The sequence below is a fragment of the Eublepharis macularius genome, chromosome 9 (assembly GCF_028583425.1).
Source record: "Eublepharis macularius isolate TG4126 chromosome 9, MPM_Emac_v1.0, whole genome shotgun sequence".
Classification (NCBI taxonomy): Eukaryota; Metazoa; Chordata; class Lepidosauria; order Squamata; family Eublepharidae; genus Eublepharis; species Eublepharis macularius.
Window position 1 is genome coordinate 71,302,213 of NC_072798.1, and position 16,428 is coordinate 71,318,640.

Consider the following 16,428-nt stretch of genomic DNA (forward strand, 5'->3'; position numbering starts at 1 on the left):
CGGAGTTCAATCCGTCAAGCGAATCTGTTCAGCGCCTCCAACTTGGCTATGCCTGGGCGCACTTCAAATAGCAAGAACGGCCTTCGCTCTGCTAATCGCCCGTCCGATCTAACGAGCCCCCAAACGAGCCCCTAAAAAGCACGCGCCGAGCCCTTCCCTCCTCCTTCCTGCCTTTCCGTACCCCGCAGGCCGCCGCCGCCGCCGCCGCCGCCGCCGCCGCCGCCGCGCCCCCCTCCCCAGCTCGCCCCCCTCCACTCCCGAGCCCTCTCCTGCAGCGCTCCAGCCGCCCGGGTTTTGTGAGCTGCCGGCGAGCGCAGGCCTTTCGGCGATTGGTTTGCGCGGCCGGCCGCAGCCAATGGGCGACGGGGAAGGCTGGGCTCCTTGGAGTGGCCTCGAGCTGCCGCGTTCCATTAGGCAGGGAGTCGGGCGCTGCGCGGTCGCTTTCGGTGGCCGGGCTGGTTGCGCGGAAAGGCTCCCGCCTCCCTCCTGCCGTCCTGCGGGGAACATGCGCGGCTCCGAATTGCGCTGACTTCGGGAAAGGGAAGCTGAGCCTTTTTGAGCGCAGCGGCTCTCCTCTGCCCTTCCATGCCGTCCCGTCGTCTCTCGTAGGAGTACCTGGCTGCTGCTGCGGCTGCTGCCCGAGTCCTGCCCTGGGAGGGTAAGTCACAAAGGGGCTCCTTGGCTTGGTTGTGCGGGGAGGGGCGTCTCGGCCCTGGAATGAGGCGAGCTCGGGCTGCTGGCCAGCGGCACCCCCGCCCCGATCTTGGAGGGGAGAGGCGCGGGATGCCAGCCGCGCCCCCCCCCCCCGGCAGCCTCTCCTGTCACTGTACAGGAGAGAGAACGGGACACGGTGGCCAAATCGAGCCCTTGAAACTTCTGCAGGGAGCAACCGGTGCGACTTCGGAGCATCCCTCGCTCGAGTTCTGGTCCGTGGGGTGAAAGCGAACTCAATGGAGGAGGGACCGTGGTTTTTTGGGGCTAACTGGAACGCCGACTCGGGGCTCCAAAAGTGCGATCGCGTAGAAGGTCTCTCTTCCCTGACCTTGGCCGTGGTTGGGGTTCGGGGCGGACAGAAGGAAGAGGTCGGCGTCGTTTTCCGTGTTAAATGCCCGGCTTGGGGCGATTCGGGAGGGGGAGCGGGGCCGAGAGGAGCCCGGGGAAGACTTGCGTTGAGCAGCGCGGGCAGGGTCGGAGCCGGTTCCATTCCGAGGTTCGCTTCCAAGGGGTTTCGAACTTGTGTGCCCCGCGCCACGCGCTGCGCGCCGCAAAGCGGTGCGCGCACGCCGTCAAGCTGGAATGTAGCGTTAGGGCGACGGGAGGCTGTTTATTATAGCGAGGGCAGGCCGTGTGTGTAATTAACAGCTCTTGGCACTCGGGGCGGGGGGCGACGCGGCATTTCTCTCTCGTTGCCGGTAAAGTGCCCCGCTGTAATCAAAGGACGCGGTCGTCTTGTCTTTCTTTTTAAAGCGAGACAGTTGCTGCGGAGTATCTATTTATTTATTTTTACTCTCCTGCCCAGGAAAAGCCCCATCTGTCTTTCGAGCAGGCTATGACTATAGATGGGTGTGAGTTTCAGTGTGTCTGCTTGAATCGGGCTCCAGATGTGTGAGCTCAGCTGTTGTCTGTCACTGGGGTGACAACTGGCCTCCCCCCCCCCCAAGTGAGGCTTGGCTTTTCCCATTATCCTCAGCTAAGTGTCAGTGTTTCAGCTCCCCTTCTATTATTTGGTGTGTGCTGCAGCCCCATGGGAGAGAGCTGTTTTGTTTGGCTGTCCCTAACAATACGTCTGTGTCTAGATTCTTGGGGAGGCATTGGGGGTTACCTCTTTAGAAAGATATATTTAAAACCTGGTGTAAATCCAACTTTCTAAGGAGTAGATCTGTCTTCCAACAACAGGGACACAAAAATGCAATGATATTTGCTCAGCTCCACTTACCTTTCAAACAACACTCCTCCACAGGGACCTACAACTTAAACGGCAACCATTTATCTTGGCTGTCTTCACGGTTTCTATTCAGTGTCTCTTCAGCATGGGCTCATCTTAGGCTGGATGCTCAGGTTTGGCCTTGGTCAGGGATCTGTCAATGTTTCACAGCTGGGGGCTCAGGAAAACAAAATAATGCCTCTTTTTTTTTTTGCTAGCTTTAGTGCCTCTAAATGCCATCAACTGGAGAGTTTGAAACACAGTTGGGAAGATTTTTACAAGCAACCTAAGCCAATGTTTATGCAGAGGATTTAAAGGTTAACTGTGGATATTCCCTCCTTGTTAAAATAAAAAGGTGTCAAAAATAATGGCTGTCATTACTCCTCAGTGTATTTTCCATGGTTTGACATGCAGCCAAGTGGTTGACCTTTAGGTAGCCATCTATTCCTCCCCCCCCCATTTTTTTTTGCTGTAGCAAGATGGAGCATCTAATGATGTCTATTCCACACACGCATACACCCCCCCCCCACACACACACTGCCACAGAAGAACAATATTCCTTTTCTTTGGCTCTGATGAAATTTATTGTGCATCCCGTCTCCAGTGGTTGTCTCCAGCATACCTCTGAAGGAATAGTTCAGTGTTTGTAGATGCCTAATTTTACAGTGAATTACCACAGTAACGGATAGTTATCTGTTTTGCCAGTGAAAGGGGGTAGGAATTTAAAACAACTACAGTTTGAACCTTTGCACATTTAGTTTGATAGTGAGTCCTATTGAGAGCATGGGGCCTTAGTCTATAATCCTATACACCCTTACTTGGTAGTAAGTCCCATTAAACTAAGTGGGACTTGCTTCCACATTCAATATGCATAGGATTACATTTTATAATTTGGTGCTTGTGTGGCTCCAGTTTCTCTTTTGTAGTAAAGGTAATGTTGTAGTCAGCCTTGGTTACCTGGACAAACTTTAACATCAGCTGGAGGGGAGGAAACCTTACAGGGTTAATAGCTGAGCTATTAAGATTGGAGTCAGATGTGGCTAAAAGCAACAGGGGAGTCTGGATTTCCCTAATATCCTGTAATATAACTGCAAAGGTAATTACATTTTTTTCTTCTTCTTTAAATACCCTCTTTCTATTTAAGACTTTAAAATATAAGCTGTAGCCTGCCTCTGTGGAACAGAAATAATATAACACACAATAGTGAATTGTGGCTAGAAGAACTTAGCCTAGATTTAAAAATCATGAAGCACTTCCACAGAGGAATGAAAGACTTTTATAGTAAAAACAACGCTGTTTAAATGGCAGCTCTTGAGGAGCTCTTTCTAGATAACTAGAACATGGTCAGCTCTGTAATTGTAGCATCATTCAAGACTCTTATCCAGAATTTTTAAAAGCCTTTGTCGAGAGAGGCGGGGGCGGGGGGAGTGACTGGACAGAGACATTGTCAAAATGTTGGGCTGAGTGAGGATGCTTGGGTTTTGGCCTTGCTCAGGAAGCTGCCACCATTCTGCAATAACCCTTTGGTGCTGTACAAGCTTCTCACTGCTTTGTTCTGTTTGTTTTGTCTCCCCCTGTTGTCTTAAATGACTTATATCTGGTGTTTCTTTAGCACACTGGAAGCAGAACAGTACTTGCGTCCTCAGGACTGCCTTACAGGAAACAGAGACCTTTGGTGGAGAGTTGCACTGCCATATGTCTAATGGACTCATTGGTGATGCCTCTTTAGGAGGAGGATTTAGCATAAGTAGCAGACACACAGTGATCTGTATCAGCAGTTTCACATGAAAAATCAAAAGGAGGGGGGAGCAAGCAGTGCCCTCACCTTGAGCAAAAAACTGAGACTCTGAATTGGAAGAGATCAAAGTCCATTCTAGACAATCTCCTGGCAGCAGGCAGGACCACCTGCACACCAGCAGGAACCCACTAAAGCTCCAGATAAGTTTTTTTTCAGCATAGTTATAGGTTTCAAAAGTTATTTATTGACAGACATAAGACTGAAGTGGCACAAGCGTGCCCAGATCCTCATTCTCGTTTGAGCAAAGCCGTCTTAATTCTGTAATCACTAAACAATAACTGCAGAAGTGTCCTGTTGACTGCTTCGTAGATCATCTGAAAGGGTCACATTGCTTCCTTGTCCAAGTGGTCTTGGAAAATCTTCACCACACTAGAAGCCTTTAGTCAAACATGTGACTTGTTATTTCACATTTCAATACTGTGGATAGTGTGTGCTGTGAACAGAAGTGTATTATGTGACACTATGGCTCCAGTTTTCTATTTTAAGGTGACAGCTGTAGATTTTGGCCTTTGTAACCATGTCTTAAAACAACTTATTTTCTCATCTCCCCTCTTTTGTACCAAACATCCCACCTGATGAAGTGTTCTAGAGAACTTGGAAGGTTGGGCAGTGTCCATGATGTGTGTAGTTTTGTGATGTCTTCTCTGGTCCTGATAAATGCTATTTTTTTAACTTTTGCATTCAAATATATGTGGACCCTCAGGGCGTCTTGCAGCTTTGTCTATGGATCTTGAAGACTTTAAAATAAAAGCAGGTTGGGTATTAAGTCTGCGTGGACAGCTCTGAGCCGCTCGATGTAGAAGTTACCTTGGGTTATCCATTGTTTGGTTTTTGACTCTCTCATAGCTGTGCAGGTGAGTATTTTGTGCTTGCAGATGTGTTTGCAGTAATGGGGTCTGGAAAGAAGGAATGTCAGCTCTCTATCCCTTCCCCTTTGAGCTGAAGAATGGTGGGAAGCAACATGTTTTACAAGTTATAGAGCACTGATGTCATGACATTTCTGGCAGCGATGCTCAGATAGACTAATCAGATCACTTTCCTCCTTGCCAAAATGACAGTCCTTCCAGATGTAGTTTCCTTCATTGCTGGTCCATTGTCAAAGGGTATTTCCAGTTCTTGAGAGAAATTACTCAAGGGATTTTGTAATGAGTCTTTCTTTGTCTTTCTATCGTGTTCATGTTTAGACTTCATTCGAAATGAATTAATCTCACTTCTTGTTAGGTTTCTCTCTAGGAGCTTTTTATGGCAGCGAAACGTACATTCATTAGACCCCTTTTCATGATCGTTTTCTCTGCAGAGAATTTTCCCAGTATGTACAATAATTAAGATGTCACGGGAAAGCTGTTCGAGCCAACACAAATACTTTAATACTTTTTAAAAATCTGCTACAAACATGCAGACATTTGCCTCTTCCTGGAAAGGCGCCCAAAATATTTGTTCTCTCCTTTGGAAAAGACCCCATTTAATCAGGAAGCAGTTAAAGCCCACTTTAAGCAGTTGGCTCACGTGCACCTAATTCTGCGTTGGATCTTCAAGCCCAAAGATGTAAGTGAACCTGGGACAGATGCTTCCAAGATCATTCTTGTTGCCTGTCAATGGCTTTGATCTCCTGTTCCTGGGCACCTGACACATTTCTGCAGCCTAGAGGCCAGAAGTCCCCTTCCCTTCAGCAGCAAGTGTAGTTCTTGTAAGCAGCTTGTACCGGCAGGGCCCTTCCAGGATGAAAGGAGCAGATACCACAAAGGCCCTCTTCTCTTAGACTGGGAGGGACGTATTGCTTGCACTGTTTCCTGAGAAACTTGCTCAGAAAGTGGTACTGCCAAGGAACTCCTATACCTCTAGTGAAGATCATTTCAGGTGGACGGCCATGTTGGTCTGCAGTAGAGCAGCAAGATCCAAGTCCAGTAGCACCTTAAAGACCACCAAGATTTTCAGGGTATAAGCTTTCACGAGTCAAAGATCCTTTCTTCAGTATTTGACAAAGGGAGCTTTGACTCTCAAAAGCATTCCTTGAAAATCGTGTTGGTCTTTTTTTAAAAAATGTTTTTTAATTTATTTAGAAAAAGATAAGATTTGACAATAGAAAGTGCAATAGAAAAACTTATACAAACAGTACTTTCAATTAGTTTGAGACTTCTAGTAACTTATATGAATAACACATCTAAAATTAGTTTATAACTTAAGCACTACATTTAAAATTGAGCTTAAACTGATAAAGGATAAAATATAAGAATATTAGTAACAGAATTTAGTTATGTTGTAAATCTCCTCTCCTTGGTTACTGATACAAAATTTCATATCAACTATTGTACTAATCATTCTCTGTGTTCCATCCTTTTATCTTTATAAGTTATACTAAGAGCCAAACTACAGGTGACGCCTGACACTAGTTGGACACTTGTCGGCTTCCCTCAAGTTTTGATGGGAAATGTAGGCATCCTGGTCTAGCAGCTTGGCTCTCCAACTGCTGTCCAATGGACTTTTCAACTGTCACTTGTCCAACGTTCCACCAGGCTGCCTACGTTTCCCATCAAAACTTGAGGGAAGCTGACAAGTGTCCAACTAGTGTCAGGCGTCACTTGTAGTTTGGCTTTGTTACCTTGATTAATGTTAGTTCTGGCCCAAATAATCAAAGAAATCCCTCAATTTCCCCCAAAATTCAGCTATTGATTTATTATGTACATAAGTAGTTAATTTAGTCATTGAGGCATATTCATTATCTATGCCTTATCTATTCATTATCCATACCTTATCTATTCACGCTGACACTTCAGGAGAGGCATCTGCTTTCCATGTTGCTGCCTATAGCACTCTAGCTGTTGTCACCATGTAACGAAAGAGGTCTCCCTGCTCTTTTCTGAGATAGTTTGGTAAGATGTTTAATAACATGTTTTTTGGATTCAAATCAGATCTTTGTTTGAGAATCTTCTGCATCTCTTCATGTACCTTTATCCAATATTTTTGCGCTTTCTTACAAGTTCACCACATATGGGGCATTTTCACTCTCCCAGAGCCTCCGGAAGATCGTGCAAAACTCACAGCATGAAGCATCTTCCTAGTGTGATTTCGCAGCACGATCCCCTTGAATGGCGTGATGACGTCAGAAAGCACGCCATTAAATGGGATCATGCCAGGAAATCACGCTAGGAAGATGTTTCAGTCCGTGAGTTTCGCGCGATCTTCCAGAGGCTCTGGGAGAGTGAAAATGCCCTATATGTGGTGAACTTAAGAGATGTTTCAGGTCTCCGGATAATAATAGTTCAAATTCTTGTTTTTACCTTCTTCTTAATCTACAGCCCTGTTTAAGAAATTGTTCTTTTAGCCTCGATACCGTTTGGTGATACATCAGCCATGGAACATTTGTACCTTGATCTTGAATTTTTTGCCAGGTTTTTATATTCCCTTTCTCTTCAATCATTGACTCATAGCTGAACTGATTCGTTCTGCTTCTAGTGACTGTCATAGTAAGCATTTACTGGTGACATCACTGGGGAAACTAGTGGGCTCAGTCTGTTTCTACCTTGAAACCATGTTTTGAGTAGCCCATCTCTTAATATGTGAGTCTCAACCTGTTTTTGGATAGATTTCAGTGATTTCTTAAGCCATAGATAATTAAGCCATAGATAATTATAGATACCTTCTTTGGCATTCTCTGTCTCCAATTGGATGTGTCTGCTAGTCAGATTTATGATCCAGTCTGTTATCCAAACTAGTGCTGCCGCTTGGTGAGGTATCTTGAAGTTCAGTACAGCCAGTCCTCTTCAATTTTTGTCATGCTATAATATTTTAAGTCTTCCCCTTGGTTTCTTCCATTTCCATATGAAGTCATTTATTACTTTCTGCCATTTGTTTAGGGTATTTTGGTTTATATGGATTGGAATAATTTGAAATAGAAAATTCACTTTTGACAGAAAATCACGTTGGTCTGTAAGGTGCTCCTGGAATCAAATCTTGCTGTTCCCATACCTCTTGTGAGCTGGCATCGGCGCTGCCTATAATGGAAAGATCCACCAGAAACCTCTATGACTTTTCCTCTGGTGCTGAGAGGGTGCCTGCTGGGTTGTAAGTGGTGGATGTTTTCTACATAGTGTTGAGAGGGCTGAGGTTCGGTATAGTCCATGAGGACACTCGTTGGCCAAGCCTATCAAGAGATCTGTGCGCATCCTTGACATCTAGCGCACAGAAACATTGCTCTTCTGTTTTCCGAGCCTCGTGATTTTTGCATTGCTATCTTTCTACATACATCAGGATGTTGTGTTACTTCTAAAAGGATTGCGAGCAGATCCACAAGAACATTCCATTCATAAGTTGTGCTCAGCTATGCTTTGTTAATATGAGCTGCAGATCCCATATTTTTATGATTGTGGTCAGTAACAATTTTCTTTGAAATGCTGCCAGTTATGTACAACATTAGGAGTACAAAGTAGTTAGGCATCAAAATGTACTTCCAGGGGCCTTTCAAGAATTGAATGTTGATTGTTTTTAATTTATACAAGAATACTAGATTTCCTATGATTCTTTTGTGTGTGAACGCCTTTCCCTTCAGTTTCATTGTGTGTGTATTTTAACTTAGACAGTGAATAATCCAGGTCTATTCTATTGTGATTAGCATTGCTGAAGGTACAAACTGAATTTCTACATGACGAAGATCCTTATCCTCAAGTGTGGATTGCTACTAAATGCCTGTAAAGTATCTTTGTGGCTGGGAGAGTTCAAGCAGAAAAGTGGGGGCATGAAGGAGATGTCTACTCCATCCAGCTGCTGCAGGTCTTGATTCTCACTTTCTTCTTGCCCTGAGATAAGGGAGCTCTGGGGAGATAGTGGCATCATTTGTTCCACAGACTCCCTTTGTCTCACCCAAATAGGTTCAGTATTGCTCACTAAATTATTGTGTCTGGATCTTCACTGTGGTGCTTATATCAGAATTGGGCATTAAGTCATTTGATAGACCACTAACCAATTTCTAGTAGACCACATAGTGGTTCTGGGATTTTTGCAGATAGTTCTGGGCTAATTCCGCACACGTTGGATAATGCACTTTCAATGCACTTTATCAATCATTTGAGGTGGATTTTTTGTTCAGCACACAAAATAATCTGCTCCAAATGATCTATAAAGAGGATTGGAAGTGCATTATCCAACGTGTGCGGAATCAGCCCTAGTCTCAATTATACGATCTGATTCAACAAAATATTACTAAGAATCTACTAAAAAGCAAAACATAAATTACCTATATTAAAAGACCCTGTTTGTGTGCATATGTGCCGTCAAGTTGTGAAGGGCTTTTGAGGCAAGTGAGAAGTAGAGGTAGTTTGCCATTGCCTTCCTCTGCAGGGTCTTCCTTGGTGGTTGTCCATCCAAGGGTCGACCTTGCGTAGCTTCTGAGATCGGGCTATACTATGCTGCCTTCCAAAAGACCCTAAGTATGCACTTTTGGCTGAGTATGTGTTCATTCTTTGTGAACTGAGAACATATCAGTGCACCAAAGAATTTATATTTCAAAACAAAGATATTCTGCAAACAACTAAATCAACCCACCTCTTTGTTACATTTTATGTCATGTAAGTATATACCTATAATACACACAATTCTGAACAGAGTGACGTTTGGTCTGAAACCCTATTAGCATTATCAAAGACCTTTCCCAAAATGTGTGTATTGTGCAACCTCAGAATTCAATCTGTACTTCTTTGTGTATTATGATTATCATGTGGATAAGTTCATTGTGAGACCCTTCTGGCTTGTAAAAAAAACACAAAAGAGAGGCTCTGAAATGATAAATACAGTTTTCATTTATGCTTGTGCTAAAGTAATTTGAATCTTTGTCTTTGGTGCATGAAGAAAGGAATAATATGAAATAATCATGTAAATTCCTTTGTGCTCTTGATACAAGTCTAGACAGCATGGTGGGCTATAAGCCAATAAAATGTCCTTGATGACTGTCCAGCAGGCTTGAAAGAACAAGACAACTGGTCTCTTATACTAGAAATATGCCCCCCCCCCCCCCCCCGTTTACAAAGAAACTAAACCAGAAGCTACTCTGCACTTCTACGAGCTCTGGCAACAAAGAAGATGTCCATTATACTGCTTCAAAAGACTTGTTCTCAAGTCCTGATTTACCTTGAGGGTGGGAGGAACCAATGATCAAGTGATGTTGTCATTGATGGATGACATACTGCTCTTGTGATTTCCAGTCGGCTGTAGAGAAGGAAAGCTGTTTTTAAAACCAGTTCAGAAAGGTGGGATGTAACAGTCCCAAATGAAAATACCTGCCAGTAGCTCTGGATCACATTACTAATAAGTGGAACCATGCCAAAAAGAAAAATAGAGACAAATGTATTTATAGGGGAAGTATCTGGTCTCCCAAACAACCTCCAACACTTCTTTAAGGTCATGCATTGGTTTCCATCAGCTTCCATTGCCACTTAGTGATTTTGCAGTGCGTGGTGTGGTGTAGCGCTTCCAGTGTTAGACTAGGATCTGGAGAAGCCCGGTTTGAATTACCACTTTGCCATGGGAGCCTGTGCTGAGTGATCTTGGGCTTGTTAACACACACTCAACCTATCCTACCTCATACTGTTGATTGTCAGGATAAACAGGAGGAAAGGAGAACGACGTACGTCACTTTGGGTCCCCCCATTTGGGAGGAAGATACATTTAAATAAAGTAAATAAAGTGCTGCAGTCATTTGGTTGTCTTTGCCTTTTCAGAAGTCCTGATTTGCCACCTCAGTGGTTCGTACACAGAATCAGGCCATTGATGGCAAATCTCTTTCTTTCTTGCCTCAGAGCTTTTTGGTTGGTGCTCTCAAGACAGTTTAATACAGACGGGTCTCACTGATTTTTAAGGAGGCTGAACTTCCTCTGGATTCAGGCTGTGTTGACATTTCTCCTTCCCTTTCTTTTGTAAACTGAATCCTTGCCAAATGGCTAATGGTATCCTGAATTAATGCAAAATCCTTTTGACATACTTGTTACCCTTTGGAGTTGAGATTCTGTTTTCCCTATAAAATGATTGTTCTCCAACTTTATTGTAATTATGGCCTCTTTAAGGTCTCGTTGTGCTGAGTACCATAAAACCAGACATTATACTGAGCAATCCTTTGCCAACTTACTCCAGTTTAAGCCCACTGAAACTAGAGATGTGCAATTCAGAGTTGGGAATATTCAAAATTACTGAATACCGCTATGTTCAAAATACTTAACGAATATTTCTAAATCTGAATTTTATAGTTCTGGATATTCTGAATAATTCCTAATATTCAGAGCCCCTTTGACTTCTATAGAAACAGACTAGGCTGCTTGCAAGAGGAGGAAAATGAAACTTGTTCCTCAGACGGCCTGGCTGTTCAGGAAAGGAAACGGAAACATTTCCCAGACAGTCTGGTACCAGTGGCAGTGGGGGAAGAGAGCCCACTGTCTCCTGATTGGTGTTGCCATGGCTTTGCCAGGAGGAGGAAATGACAGAGGAAGAGATGTACATGCATGTGTCCTGAAGGCCGAAATAGACTGACCCCTGGACTTACTGGGCTGTTTGGGAAGATCTAGCCAAGATGGCAATGGCAGTGAAGGCTTGCCGACAATCAGTGTGCCCAGGGAGCAGGTGTTCTCTCTCGGGCAGGGGAAATTGTTAGACCATACCACTCGTGTAGGGAACGTGGATCTGTGGAAAAACTGGTTTTCCTTAGGGTCAACGGTGATTGCTGGACTTCCCTGAGGTGCTTTTTGAGTACCAGTCCACAGTATGAGGTATTCTATGCTTCAGTCTGTTGCCTCTTCTGCTGCCTCTTCCCTTCTTCTGTTACTCCAGCACAGTGCTCACTCAGTCAGCTATGTTGTGCTCAGCATTACTGGTAGGGTTGCGAGCCTCCAGGTGGTGGTCAGAGAGCTCCTGGAATTACAACCAGTCTCCAGACGACAGGGATCAGCTCCCCTGGAGAAATGTCTGCTTTGAAAGGTGGACTGTATGCATTATAACCTGCTGAGGCACCCTCCCTTTTCCAAACCCCACATTCTCTAGGCTCCACCCTCAAAATCTCCCGGAATTTCCAAACCTGGAGCTGGCAACCCTAGTTGCTGGAGTAGCTCCTGCCCACCACCAGCTGTCTGCTTGCTGCTTCAGTTTGCCTGCCAGTGCTGCCCAGGGTGTTTGTCCACTCCCCAGGACCAGCAGTCCTCTGCTTAACTGTGACATGCCCATTGCTGCCATGGTGGCATTTGCATCGTTCAGAGTTCATGCACTGGGACAGAACTGACAGAGACATTTTAAAAAGTGGTTTGCCTTTTTGAGTTGTTTTTAAAATGGAAAACGATTATTCTTATTGATTTTAATGGAGTTCTGAGTATTCCAAAATTCTGCATGTTCTAAATTCCAAATCCGAAGGGTCCTAATTCCAATTCTGGATGTCGGTGTTTGTGTGCAACCCTAATTGAAACCAATGAGCTTAGGTTGCAGCAACTCTGCCTATGATTGCACCATGAAACTGGGCATCAGTCTACTCAATGTGTATTGCCTTGCTAATATAAATGTACCTGGGAGTAATTGAGATGAGATCTGTTTTTTTTTAAAATTCCATTCTGTTGAAGAATGCAAGCTGCGTTGATAATGCTTCTTTTCACAGAATCCAATGAAGTATGTTGTACTAGTCTGAAAAAGCTGCAAGTCAAACATCTCTAAGTAAAGCATTGATAAATGACTAAAAATAGTTAACTGTGCAGAATCCCAAAGGAGGCCCACTTTGTACAAAAGGGTTAAGTGAGATTAATCTTCTTGCTCTGGCTTAAAGTCAGGATTGGTCATAAAATGCCTCTTTTTAATGTTTGAGTTAACAAGAAAAATATTCCAAAAACAGTCCTGCAATGATAACTGCATTGGGAAAGCCTGGATTTTCCCCATGGAATGAATGCTACATCAGAAATGCAGAGTTTGTAAAACCCTACGCTGATGCTAAAATGCTTGTATCAGTTTTAACGTGCATAGAGTAGATGTGCCCAATGTCTGTGGCAAGCCCTATGCTCATACAAGTGTACAGTGCTCCACAGGGTCATGTGGAAGAGCCTGTGTGCATACACACATAAGGCTCACTGCAGATATTTGATTGAACATGTGGATTTTACAGAATGGGGCCAGAGAGTACAATCCTACTCCCCTTTGTTGTGTGTAGAGATGTTGTGCTTTAAACATCACCATAAGCTTTGTTGATGGAATCCAGTCCCAGTCCCTCTTATGAGGACTTGTAAATTCCTCCTACTGGTCTATTTCATTGGAAGGATGGATGTTCCCCGACTTGTAAAAGTCTTGTTGAGAGACTCCAAATTGTATTTTGGAGCAAATCATTTATTGCAGACAACTAAGTTGAGAAAACGAAATGATAACATTCATGGCACTGCAGTTAAAGAGTTGGAACTGGTCCTAAAGCGAAATAGCAGATTGGACAGTAAACCTAATAGCACAATGGGAGATAGTTTTTGATATTATGCATGGATGCATGAAGCTGCTTTCTGCAGAATCCAACCATTGGTCTATCAAGGTCAGTACTATCAGCAGCTCTCCAGGGTCTCAGGCAGAAGTCTTTTACATCACTTACTGCCTTATTCTTTAAACTGGAGATGCTAGGAACTGACCCACGGAGCTTCGGCATACAAAACCAAGAATCACTCTACCACTGAGCCATGACCTCAGCCCATGCATAGTTGCTTATGTAGGCACAAAGCCACCCAAAACACTTTGGTTGTTTTCACACACATGAAAATTGCTCCAGAAAATTGTGCAAAACTCACAGCACGACAGCATCTTCATAGCACGATTTCCCATCATGATCCCATTTAATGGCGCGATTTCTGATGTCATTGCGCCATTAAATGGAATCATGATGGGAAATCGCGCTATGAAGACACTGTCATACTGTTGAGTTTTGCGCAATTTTCTGGAGGGTTACAGGTGTGTGAAAATGGCCTTTGTGTACATTAATCCTGCTACTTTTTGTTGTTGGGAGCATGAGGGTGAGGAGAAGGACTTCTAAACCACCAGAAATCACATCTGTGGTTGCTTTTACTCTCAGTGAGGAGAAAAATGAGATACATGTAACTCTCCCCCCCAGCAGGAATAAAACTATCTTGAGGAGGGTAATTTTCAGTGTGTTCATGTGGGGCTGAGATGAGAAATACGGGTTCTGAACGCCGTCCTCCCTTCATGTGCCCGTCTTCCACTTTCAGTGGCACCCTCAGTTTCTGTTGTTGAAAATTGCAAATTACATACAACATGTAGTTTTGATCTTCCTCTATAAAATGCCATATGCATGTGTGTGTGAGAGTGAGAGAGAGAACTGATTTATGGAGTAGGGCAAGTCTTCCTTTGGAACTGGGAGTGCGAGGTCATACTCGGAATATTCTGGGAATGTGGCTTACATGAATTTTGTTTGCACCCTCAAATTCCAGTTTGGGGACTCTGCTTAATAGCTTGGTAGCAATTCTCTCAGTTCATAGATTTCCACCTTAAAACAGATTCAGCCTGTGGTGACAAAGAATTAATTTTCCAAAAGAAAACTGTCTCAATTTGCTGTCTCCACACCGTCGCTTGGCTGCCCTTTCTAGCCACATCAGTTTTTCCGTAAATGGAAAACTTGTTCAGATTTTTTTTTCAGACTTTCTCTGAATAGTTAATCCTAGGGAAGTGTCTGCTGAACAGCTACATAAAAACCTCAGTATTGCTACAAGTCTTGCTGGATACTGGGATGTGTGTACTTTTTGGCAATATATGGAGGTCCTTAATTGGCATCAGAGCTCAAATCACTGACTATGATTATACAAGAGTGCTATAAAAAATATCCACACTAGCTCTCGAGTTTGTTTTCCCACCCGCAAACAGTCCCCTTATTCATCAGAAGCAAACTTCCCCACTGGTTGGTTGAATTTAAAACACAACACAAGAGTCCCGACTGAAACTTTTCACTCAGGTTTACAGTCTGTTTAGTGTGGCCAATACAAATTCGGAACAAATATGATGTGGAGAAAAAATTGTCTCCATGATGAAATATATTGAATTAAATATTGAAAAAGTGAATATAGCACTTCATACTAAATGCTATATTGCTTGGTGTTTTTCTGATGATATCAATTGCCTTTTCCTCTGTCCGTGAAGTGTTCAAGATCGTTCTGAGATCAGACCTTTTAAAGAAATCTAAGCTGCAATTCTGGTTGATCTCTTGGATAGAAATGTAAAAGAATTCTCTTAACAGTAAGACGTGTCCTGTCGTTCTAGTCAGGTCACTGAAAATCTTGCTCCTCCAGCCAAAGAAGGTTCTCTTCCCCACTGAATAAAATGGCACTTACTTTTGAGTAGACCTGCTTAGGAGTGCTTCCTAACATTCCTAAGCAGAACTATATCCTTCTATATCCATTCAGGTCTCTGGGCTTTTAGAACGGTATAACTCTGACCCTAAAACATTGGAGTGGAGATGGTTTAATTTCTGCTAAGCCGTTTGATATTCCCTTTTATCTTCCCAAACAGAAGGGCTAAAGACTTTAAAAAATAAAATAAAAATGGAAGTCCCGGGGAAGGCTCCCTACATCCTGGGGGAAGATCACACAGTTCTTTTCTCGATCTGTGATCCTAAAGATGCCCCAGTGCTTCTTGCTACAGACAAAGGCAGCCATAGATTCTAGATGCCTCTGGAAAATGTGGCCGTTAGCATGTAGACCGCAGTGATAGGTCTAGTACAGAGGGAAATACTGGAAGAAAGAGCCCAGTGAACTTGAAATCTTCTACATTCCTTGAGTTAATGTAACCAGTTAAACTCTCCATGTTCATTTAATTAAAAGCTCTCAACAAAGGCATCACAAATCTGTATGGAATGACTGTTAAAAAAAGAACAAATCACTGTTAACTCAGAGGAGCCTAAAAAAGAGACTTAAAAAAAAGTTACACATGAAGTGGCCTTTGATCTTTTCCTCTTGGACTTGATGTAAGCAAATAACTTTAAAGAACAGCATCCTAACCATTGTGTAATTTCATTTCTACATTAATTTTACCCAACATGAAACTGGTGTCCTTTGTAAGGATGCAAAGCTTAATGAATTCCGTAATGACTTTGTATCTCTGTGGTATCTAAGTGCTCTGTAGGAAAAAACCAAGGAAACCCTAAAGATGAATTAATTCCATTCCCAACAAGAATAGAAATGGGAGGAAGTTGTTAAGGGAGAGCTGGCTCAGAGCACGCAAACTAGAATAGAAGGAAGGATGAAATAAAATGCCCTGTGCTGCAGGAAGCTATTTTGAATATTAAAACTATATTTAGGCTGCCGTTCACCAAACCTACCAAGAGCAATAAAGAGGAAAAAAGCTGGATCCATCTGAAGATGCAGGAAGCACTGAAATTACAAAAACAAATCTCATTGTAGTGGTAACTGGATGACACTACAATTGCTTTTTTATTATGCATTGTTCAGGAGTATATCAGAACCCAGTTAAAACAGGCTTCCCTCCCTCCTGCCTATTGAAGCTAAGGGAAGGAAAATCAGAATGGAAGTATTTTGGCAATACTCTCTCTCTACTCTTAAGAAGTACTGAGGAATAGATAACTTTCACTAGACATTTTCAGCTCAGATTTCCCCAAACGATCCTTCCCAACCAAAAACAAACAAACAAAGCCTAGTATTGGAAGCCATGATTGGAATTGAAGATTGGTGAGTATTTGGGTACCTGTGCA

General features: G+C 43.3%; 1 protein-coding gene across 1 annotated transcript in view; it reads left to right on the plus strand.

Annotated features, from left to right (window-relative positions):
• Positions 1-441: 441 nt before the first annotated feature.
• The window catches only part of PRICKLE1 (prickle planar cell polarity protein 1), a 69,240-nt gene continuing 53,253 nt past the window's right edge, over positions 442-16,428 (plus strand). The window contains exon 1 of the mRNA XM_054989442.1: positions 442-658. The gene's annotated coding sequence lies outside the window, so the exon portion shown is untranslated. The remainder of the gene's footprint in view (positions 659-16,428) is intronic.